Source organism: Mauremys reevesii, linkage group 6, assembly GCF_016161935.1.
Source record: "Mauremys reevesii isolate NIE-2019 linkage group 6, ASM1616193v1, whole genome shotgun sequence".
Classification (NCBI taxonomy): Eukaryota; Metazoa; Chordata; order Testudines; family Geoemydidae; genus Mauremys; species Mauremys reevesii.
In genome coordinates this window covers 49315536-49326631 of record NC_052628.1, presented here as the reverse complement: position 1 = coordinate 49326631, position 11096 = coordinate 49315536, and the positions used below count along the sequence as shown (strand labels likewise).

Below are 11096 nucleotides of genomic sequence, written 5' to 3'. Positions count from 1 at the left end.
ACTTGGGTGGTGGCAGCATCTACCCATCCAAGGTCAGAGAAAAGCTGTAACCTTGAGCGTTTGATACAAGCCTGCAGTGGCCAGTATTAATTTTTAGAATCCTGGTGGGCCCTCACCTTCTGCGCTCAAAGTGGGGAATCAGCCTTGACAGCATGATGTACAGAATAGTCACCCTATAGGATATATTGGTGCAGGAGATCTTGAGACAGGTTAAATTTTTAAAGTTGTTGGATCATTTCTAATACCTACTTGTAGTTATGCCAGGTAAAATAATGACAAGAGTAATCAAATGTTTCTTCAGGATGTAAACTGATTTCCCTTGGGTCAGGAAAGGAATTTTTCCCTTAATGTACAGCATTGAACAACTGGTTGAGTAGATCATGGTTTTGAATTATCATGTGCTGCCAGAGGCAGTATACATGGCTTGATAGAGCAGTGATCAAATCCAGTATGGCAAATCCTATCATCCTATTTCATCTATAATTTTCCATTTTGTTCTCTGCTGTAGGCAATCATTGCACATAATGTCACAATTGACTTACTGTAGAACCTGAAAATTGCAGCAGTGGAATCTGTAACATTTCACTCCATATTCTTTATGAAAATATGCTTATGATATGAATGCAACATAACTGAGATATACTTTGAGATATCATTGGAAAGGTTATGATTTACTGAATGTGATTATCCAATTTGTATGCCTGTATCATTTCTGGATCTGAATTTAGGAATATTGACTATGTATCTGTATTTCAGCTATGCTACTTTGGGTGACACCCACTGCTAATACTTCAGGTACTACAATGGAATAGTCAGACAGGAAGGATGGCCCATCAGCGAGGACAATGGACTGTGAAAAGCTTGGCCTTCCTGCAGACCCTCCATACTGCCACTGACTCATGGACTCTGTGATCTTACAGAGTCAAGTGGTCTTGTCACCTGATACTAAATGTTACCTGGGACTTCTTGTAACTTTCCACAGGAAGGGAAGAGGGGTCAAGCTTGGAAAACAAAGGATTCCCACCTTATGTAAATCCTATTTAAGGGTAAAGCGGAAGGCAAACTGGATTCCTCCTCTCCATGGCCTATCTGGCCAAGAAGAAAGACTGCTAGAGCCACCTGAAGGGAAGGCAAGGGGAGAGTCCAGACTAAGACAGGGCTCCAGTCTGAAAAGGAATATAACTGGAACTGTGAACCACAGAAACTTTGCAATGTGCCTAAAATAACATTTAGGGTGAGAATGTACATTCTGTAACCTGTTTCTTAAGTATATTTAGCCCAGATTGCGTATTTTGTTTTATTTGGTCAGTAATCTGCTTTGTTCTGTCTGTTTCTCTTATAGTCAATTTAAATTCACCTTTTGTAGTTAATAAATTTATTTCTTGTTTATAATATAACCCGGTTTATGTAATTTCTACCTAGGGGGGGCAAGAAGTTGTGCATATCTCTCTCCACATTGAGGGAGGGGGCAAATTTCATAAAACCTTTGGGTTTGTGCCCCTTAAAGGGAGTGGGCACCAGAGTGTTGGGGCAAGCCCCTAAGGCTGAATCTTTCTAGAGTGGATCTCTCTGTCTCTGTGCAGCTGGGTGTGACCCTGCCTGTGTGTTTGACTGGAAGAGGCTTGTGAACCTAGCCCAGCAAGGCCAGGTAAAGGGGACAAGGTTGGCAGAATAGGCTGACTCAGTGGCATCCCAGCACATCAGGTGACACCCCAAAGGTCCCAAATCCATCACAGAATCATTCTGATATTAAATAAAAAGAATGTTGTATCTTCAAAAATTTGCAGTGAGCTTTTTCACAGTTCCTGAAAAAATTATGCTTTACATGCTGTTAGAGAGGGGAAGCAAACCAACCCTTCTATAGCCATTTTTTTCTAACTCGGGTTTCTAAATTAGGCACCTAAATCCATATTTAGGCATCCGAATAAAAATGGCTGATTTTCAGAGACGATGACCTCCCAGAAATCCCTGATTTAAATGCAAATCTCAGCTGCAACTATGGAGCTGTTTTTAATGCCTCCATAACCCAGGCACAGCCAGGTTTTCCTCTAGGAGTTCCATGATGTTCATTTATACTGGGGAAATAAGCAAGAAAACAACAACATTGTAATTTTCTGAACTAAGCGTTCTTTGGGAGAATTCTGGTATTTCCAGTGAGTATGAAGCTGCAAGTAGTACAGCACAGACTCAGCCAATGTTCATTATGTGCACAGAAAAATTCTAGTGATGCTGCTTTAAATACAGATAACTGGATTTAAAGTCTTTACAAGCAAAAACAAAAACCATGAAGACAAAAATCATGTGGATAAATCCACGATTGTATAGAGATGAGAAATGCTTATCTGGAAAGTCACAGGACTTAGGGTGCCAGTGATAAACAACTTTGATAGGACAAACGATGTGTCATGAGAATAAATCTAATGAACAAATAGTATCAGATAAATTGAAAAGCACAATCATAGCTCTTTCTCTTCTCTAAATTCACTGATAGAATTCTCTTTGGGGGCTTTATTGTGGTTCCATTTGCTTTGCTTTTCTTAAGCTTGATCATATCTTTACTTCACTGCCGCTCTATCTCAACCAGTTTATCTCAAAATTGACTTCCAGTGTAATGAACCTGCTGCCTCACTGCTGGGTGCTGTGTTAACCCCCAACCCACTTCAACTTCCAGCCAGTAGAGGGCTCCAGAATCTGGAGTACAGGACAGAGCAGTAAAACCAGAAGCCTGGCTCTGGAGGGAGCCAGAGGCTGCAGGTGAGCAGGAGCAGCAGGTTGGAGGCAATAGCCTGGGAGCTGGCTGCAGAGGCAAGGCTGGGCAGAAGGCAACCAAGGAGTCAGAGAAGAAGGCTGCACATAGACGTACGTGGTTACTGGCAGGGGGCCAGCAGTACCCTCAGCTGGTGAACAGAAGGCTGCAATCTCTAAGCAAGAGGACATTGCAAGGGGTTACACCAGGGCTCTGTTACAGTCATACCTTTGGACTGGACTGCCTCCTTGGGGTGAGTTGGGAAGTGTTGGGTTTGATAGTTGTAACTGTCAAAGCAAGTGTGCCTAAAGTATTTACACCTTCTATTTCTGGCAGCCCTACTGTAGAATCCTTGTACTTATTCAAAATGTGCAAATGTCTGGGGAACCAATCGAGGGCTGGAGCCTAGTGCGTGGAGCACCTCCAGAGCTTGCCTCCAAGCTCATTGTTTACTCACCACGCTACCAAGTATCTGAGGGACCAGTGTACCATAGCACTCACAATACCACACTATTTTCTCCCTTCATTCCACTATCTTCCTTTCTGTCTCACTCCTGATTTCTGCCCTTAGGCAGCATACCAGTTGCTATATTGTTCAGTGGGACAGTTTGTCTGTGTGGTTGGCTGCATCAGGAATGCTCAGTCCTGTACATGGCCCACTCCTCACAGATACCTTTCATTCTGTGGAAGGCACTTATTTGCATGATCCTACTCCTTGGATCGTAAATTCCAACTCGCACTCTACTCTCAATCCTATTGTATGGGATGCACTAATGCTGCATGTGAGTCATAATTCCTTTCAAGCAAGCAGTGCTTGCACAAGCAGATTACTACACCTCAGTTCATTGCTTGCTCTTACACAGGGGCATGACCTGGTTCACAGTCTAGCCTTTTTACCATGTGAATCTGGCCTGTTGACACAATCTGGGTTGCAAAACTTTAAATTGAACGAATGATTGTTGTTGATAGGCAGACAGACTGTGTGTGTCTACACATACACCACAATGTGATAGTGATACTTGTGATAAATTGCAGAGCTAAATATTACATTGAATTTATCATGCACCTTTGACCACCTCATTTGCCCTCTTTTCACCAACCCAAGTCCATACAAGATTTATTCTATCATTCCAAATCTCTGAACAGCTTCTAAGAGCTGCACATTTTTAAACTTTACTTTGGTTGGAGGGGCAGGACAAACAATGTCAGGTGTAAAATTGCATACACAGAGATGTCAATCAGCACATTATTTGAGTACTATGGTCTCTTAATGTTGTTGTAATCACATAAAATTTGATTCCAGCCTTCTGCCACACCAACCTAAACTCTCTATGACACCACTGTCTCTTTCTGTATCTTTTGTGTTAAGTATTTAATCATACTGCTGTAATAGTGTTCCTTTCAAGCAACATTTGATTTCATTACTTTCTTAAGCTTTTCACCATTTATTTCTTACCTTTCTTTCCTATTTTTTTCCTTTTCTCCTTTATTATTATGTTGTGTGCAGTAAATCTACAGTAACTTCATTTTCTTTCTTAAAATGGCTTAGATTCTTTTCCAATCTAACATTCCTGGTGAATGAAACTGACTCAGACTACAGTCAATTACTGGAATTAAATTTTCTTGCATGACATTTCTGAAACCAGAAAGATCAACACATTAGATAGAGAAAGGTTAGGTACAGGACACTTGTTAAGATACTCCTTCTGACATCCCAGTAAACCTGTTACTCATCTTCTCTTGCGGTAACAGTTGGAATTTTATCTTATTTAAGCCATAGAAAAGAGCATGAGATGGGCAAAACATGATTATGGATGGTGGTTCTTTCTGAATGGCATCACAATGATGTTATCTCTTGTTAATGCTCTGACTCATTCTTGAGCCAATTGGACTGAGGAGGCCAATGGTGGTCAGACAGTTACACAGAAAGACGTTGTTTTCTTTGGAATTGAAAAACTTCCCTAATCATCTCTCTTAATGAAAAACAAAAAGCAGGAACTAACATTCCAAGTGATGAGTTTTTAAAACACTGAGACTGGGATTTTCTAACAGCCAGAGGGACTAGGTGCCCCAACCCCATTGACTTTCCCTTTGAAAATTCCAGCCTATTAAAAAAAAATCACGTAGTGGTCACCATTGCAATTTTTACAATTACCATTTGCAAGTAATTAACATGACTGCAATATCTGTATTATTCTCCCTCTCATGGGAAACTCTACTATTTATTGAAACAATGAGTTATGATATTAATATGCACCATGGGTGACAAAAAAGTACTGGACGGGATAGTGGGAAATTTGAAGGTGGAAGGAGCAAAGACCTAGGAATGAAGTTTAGGCAGCACCGCAGATACCATGGTAACATAAATTAGGCAGAAGGTAAACATTTTAATGGCAACTCTTCCACAGGTGCAAATTATTATGATTGTTATTTACTAATGTATTTTTCACCATTCACATGCCCAGTGAGAAATATCAATGATTATTTTCATTAAAACAAAGGAATTTCTATAAAATTCAGTGCTATTCACATTGGGCTCAACTGTGCCTTTAGCTCAGCCCTGAGTAAGGAGAAAGTACATAACTGCTCCAGCCCAGGAGCAGCCCAGAGAAAGAATGGAGACTCAAGGTGTCACAGTTCCTCCCTTTCTGCCCTCTTGTTCTCAGGATTGGTGGGAGGGGAAGTAAGTTATTGAAGCCTTTAAACATTTGCAGCTTATTTCCCTTGACCTTGTGCTATTGTGCTCAGTGAATATGCAGGTTGAGGGGACAACAGAGTCAAGGTTCCACACATTCCCAGTTCACCTGCTGGCAGGTGGATTATCTGGAGAGCAGTGGCTACTCTCAGCTAGGATGGTACCCAAGATCCAGGCAGGCAAAGCAATGAGGTGGCACACAGGCAGGGCTCTCTCTCCCTTTGCTGAGTAAGACAAGAGCATAATCTACCCCATTAATAAGCTAAAATATTTTTGAATGTCCCTCCAAAAACATTATTGAATAGACTATTTTCTAGTATTAAAATATAAGGGAAGGGAAGTAAAATAGGGATGAAGGGAAACAACCCTACTGACAAGCTACGGATTTGAGAGGACAAAGTCTTAAAGAACTTGGCCTGCAGTTTTCTACAGTCAATATGAAACAGGACTTTGGTATCGAGCCCTATCTTGAGCATCAGTGTGGATGTTTTAAGACTCTTACAGTGACACAAATCTCTAGTTGATAGATGGTACTTGATGCAAGTGAATAGAGTTTTTAATAAGCATTCTGCCCTGAGGGTTATCAACTGTATTGATGGATGATATAAAACTGGAAGTGGAGCTCCGCTTAGGATTTTGTTTTGAATTTGTCACTGACACATCAGTGAAATCAGAGCTGGTGATAGGGCACTATTTTTAAAATGAGATGTTAAAGACTTGGTTTAGGAATGGAGGCAGAATATCAGTAGTTTTGACAATGAAATTATAGTGTTGGGAAAGTGTATGCTCCAGAAATCTTGACTATTTTAATATTGGTGATGAAGACTGATGGGCCAAATTCAGACCTTGTGTAAAGCGGATGCAACTCCATCAGCTGAAATTGGCCCTGATGAGTCTAAACTCTAGATCAGTTGCTTCTTGTCCTGTAGGTTCAGGAAGGATTGGTTTAGTAAAAGAATTCTTCAGTGATCGATGGAACTTGGGCAAAGTTTATGTTCAACTTTGTATGGATGAACAAGAGGAAAGAGAATGTAAGCAGCCTCCGCTCCCTTTGTGAAACCATGTAGGTGCTGAGCACAATGTGGCTCTGGCACAAACTGGGGACAAAAATTGCATGATCCTAGTACTTCTACCTGCACAAAGTGATGCTGTTCTCTCCCCATATGCCTCCAGAACCTCCCACTCTGCCCCTAAGGTGGGACTTTGCCTTAAAAATTACAATATCCCTTAGACTCTGTGCATTTATTTTAAACCATCACAAAACATAACATTTAAAAGAAAGTGTGATTTAAATGTAACCAGTTACCATCATCAAATTCTCACTTCCTGATTTCCCATGGAAACCCTATTCTGATTCGAATCACTCATGTACACTGAAAACCTATAATTCCATCAGAGAACAGTCATGGCTATAAATTACTTCCTACTTCAAAAACTAACAAATTACTTTGATGCATTTTGAATGTCAATGTTTTCAATTCTCTAACATTTTTGCCTTGATCGTATGATAGGAAATCGTTAAATAGGAGAGAACACCTTGTTTCCATTTACTATTGTTATCTTTATGGGATGGCATTAACCTCTCTGCCCTATTAGATATTGGTATCAGTAGTATCCAGATCAAACAAGTTCAAAGAACAGCATCAGCCCAAACTGAGATACTGAAAATTATTTTTAGGGAGCGTTTTTTATTCTGACTGGTCCTGCCTTCTGCCCATCCAGTTGTATTGCCCACCAAATCAGTTAAAATATTTTTGTGTGTGTCCTTAGTAATCAACAAAACAAAGCATCAAAAAGTAAAGCAACTGGCTATTAATCACATCTCTTTGATAACCCTGACCCTAATAAAGCATAACATCTGTCTTGTGTTTTTTGTGGCTGAGAGCCAAAGCTCGGATCAGGAAACAACTATTTCACTGGTCAGATGTTAACGTAGCACAGCATGTTGCCTTTATAACCACCCTGCAAACCCAGAGAATTTAATGGGGCTGTCTTTTATTTGGCTCAGTCCCATCTACTAATATTACTGGAGTTGAGTGACCCATGTGATCAGACAGGCAAGACATGTCTAGACAGACCCAAAAGTGCCCACTCCCTTTTCCAGAATTAGGTAAGAGCTGAAGATTGTGAATGGGATAGATACATTCATTGCCCAAGTTCACACTAACATTGCCATTAGTTACTGTCAATGCAGATACTTGAAATGGTAATTATACAGTAGTATCACAGGAAGGACTATATTCCATGGACTGAGCATTTAAAAATACCAGACATCTGTATAATCTTAATGTTAACCAGCACCAAGAAAGAAAGAGTGTCAGAGAAATAATGAAGATATCAAAAGGAAAAGTAACAAGCCAACAACATATTTGAAATTAGAAGTTCAGTATCAATAGACCTTGGCTTCATCTAATACCTGAGCCCAGTACTTGGTCCTAGTATGGAGATGATTGGTCCATTAATCTCCTGCAATGTTCCACTACCTAAACATCTGCTTTCAGCAGTAAGTCTTTCCAACACCTTTCAGAGGTGTAAAGAGTCTTTAGAGAGTTAGGCTGATGAGCCCAGATATTTTGTATAGCAGTTATATATAGATGCACTTTCCCTCAAATCCTGTTCCCAGTGGCCAGCCTGAGATACTCGGTGACTGATGAGTATCACCAAAGAGAGTCAATGGCATGACATCAGAGATGATATGCACATGCTGTTGGAGTATGCTTCCCAGATCTAGCCTACGTGCTCTGCAGGGGGCCAGTGGATCCATCAGCTCCACCCTCTTGCCCCCTCCTTGTCTCAACCCTGCCCTCAATCCCACCTGCGCAACAGTACATATGGAGCCCTGACTGGAGTTTACCCTCCATGTGGTCCTGAAATCCTCCCCTACACCCATGCCATGGATTGGTTCTGTGACCCTCTATACCTGGGGGCCCCAGATTAACTAAATTTGGAGAATTTAATTTAATGTTAAGAATAACTTCACTGTAATCTGGGCTAGGTTTGGATTTAAAATCAGATTAACTCTGCAGACTCAGTTCTCTAAAATAAATGGAGTTGTATTAATTAGTGATCACAATGAAGCCAAATATTCCTCTTGATGCAGTAAATTATTACTGTTTATTTTGACATAAATCATTATTGACAAACTAAATGTTCTCATTTATCACATGAATTTGTTCTATTTTTTTTTGACAGCCCTGGCAGAATGAACTACTCAGACTAATAAAAAAAAGGCAAGAGCAAAAATATCACCTACCGATCCCTGGCATGACTAATGTTCTGTATAATGCCTTGCAGAATCATCAGTACATTTTGCATTTGGCATTATTTAAATGTAACATTGCCAAACAATTCTACCTGTTAAGCAGTCTGGCATTTACAGCACATCAAAGCTATTCTCTAGAGCTCTCGCTATTGTAATTATTACTAAATATTTGTATTACAGTAGTAACTAGATGCCTCAGCCAAGATTGGAGCCCCTTTGTGCTAAGTGCTGTACAAACGCATAGTGAGAGATATCCTCATTCCCGCTCCACTCCAGGCCAGCTCCACCTCTAGCCCCAGCTCCTCCCTCATCCCCAGTGCTGCCTCCGAGTCCACCTTCAGCCCAACCTCCTCTGCTGAGCCAGCTGTGCTGTAATGGAGGTTGGGGGAGGGCACAGACAGATTCAATTACTGGTAAGAGGGGGCACAATAGGAAAAGTTTGGGCACCACTAGTCAACAGTGTAAGCTTTGGATTTAGTAGAGAAAGCACCAGTCTTCAGGCCCTGCAATTCAGACTACAGGATGCTGTGCTGTGATTCCCCCATGTGCATGCTGTGGGTGTGAATCATAGAATAGAACAGGGGTCGGCAGCCTTTCAGATGCGGTGTGCCGCGTCTTCATTTATTCACTCTAATTTAAGGTTTCGCGTGCCAGTAATACATTTTAATGTTTTTAGAAGATCTCTTTCTATAAGTCTATAATATATAACTAAACTATTGTTGTATGTAAAGTAAATAAGGTTTTTAAAATGTTTAAGAAGCTTCATTTAAAATTAAATTAAAATGCAGAGCCCCCCGGACCGGTGGCCAGTGTGAGTGCCACTGAAAATCAGCTCGCGTGCCACCTTCGGCATGCATGCCATAGGTTGCCTACCCCTGGAATAGAATATCAAGGTTGGAAGGGATCTCAGGAGGTCATCTAATCCAACCCCCTGCTCAAAGCAGGAGCTATCCCCAGACAGATTTTTACCCCAGTTCCCTAAATGGGCCCTAAATGGGCCCCTCAAGGATTGAACTCACAACCAGACCAATGCTCAAACCACTGAGCTATCTTTTCCCCCATAAAGATAGTCCTTCAAACAGGACTATATTAATATGAACTAGGTAACATTTTATTTGTTTCCACAGGATCCACATGGGGAAGGTAGAACACAGCACTTTGAGGCATACTGATATTCAAAGGTGGGAACTGTGAGGCAGTGGAGACGTATTCTTTGTGTGCCTAGAGGTACACAAATGCACCGAACAATGTATTTTGAGCATTTTAGTTCCTAGGATCTCCTAATATCAAGGGATTTAGTTGTTCATACTCAACATAATATGCCCATTAGAGATAGGGGTGATTGATGAGTATCGCCAAAAAAGCTAATGACGATTTACTGGCCGTTGAGAGAAAACAAACACATCTTGCTAACTTGTGAAATACTCCTGGATGCTTTAAACATACAGCCTGACTAATGCACTCTGCTTTAATGCCACTGCATACACTTTGTTGGCAATTGATCTCCATGTGGTGTTAGATAGTTCCCACGTCAGAACTACCATGTAGAACTATTTTGCCCAATTTTCAGTATACTCCTTTTTATAAATGAGATGGGGAAGGAAGAAACACACTTTGTGAGATTCTTTAGGCCGTGATCCAGCAAAGCACTAAAGCATGTGCTCAGTTTTAACCACCTGGAAATACTGAAAGTGAAGCATTTGCATATATCTCTTCCAGAGTTAGCGAACCCAACAAGAAAATGTTTCCAGCAGCTCTGCAACCTAATTGTTTGGGACCCAATCTTTCCCTCTGATACCTGGGACAAATCCCACATGACGTTTGGAGAATTTTTTTATTTTTAAAAAAATCCTAAAAAGGCCACATCTACTATATGGGGCTACTTTATAATGTGGGGAGTCTTTATAATGGGGGGCTACTTTATAATGTGGGGCTACTTTATAATGTGGGGAGTCACTCAGGCTAAATGCATGACAAACCAGGCATGGCCTGATACCCCATACTCATCAGGAAAGAAAGTGGTTGCCAGATATAGCATCTGGTCTAATTGCATCAAGTCAATGGGACTTTTGACCCCGATTTCAATGGGAGCAGGAGCAGGCCCTATATTATTAACTGGTAACTTGTGATATTTGTGTACTTTAAAAGACCAAGAGGTAGGCAAAGGCATGAGGTGATCAATATTTTACAATGTAAATAAATAGGTTAAGAGCATCTCTCTTATTCTAATTATATACAGTTCACTATATAGTTTCTACAAAGGAAGATGTTGGTATGGCATGGTATAGCACTGAGAAGAAACACTTATCAACAATAGATAAATTGAAACCTGAACAGTGGCCACCAGGGTAAGTGTAGTCTGTGCAGTCTGCCAATATCCATCCTGACACCAC

The 11096-nt window shown here is 40.8% G+C and overlaps 1 long non-coding RNA gene across 8 annotated transcripts in view; it reads left to right on the top strand.

The window, feature by feature from the left end:
• The window catches only part of LOC120407350, a 39652-nt gene extending 38414 nt beyond the window's left edge, over positions 1 to 1238 (top strand). For all 8 annotated transcript variants that reach the window (XR_005599891.1, XR_005599892.1, XR_005599897.1 and 5 more), the window contains one exon: positions 757 to 1238. This is a non-coding gene — a long non-coding RNA (uncharacterized LOC120407350). The remainder of the gene's footprint in view (positions 1 to 756) is intronic.
• The last annotated feature ends 9858 nt before the right edge of the window (positions 1239 to 11096 follow it).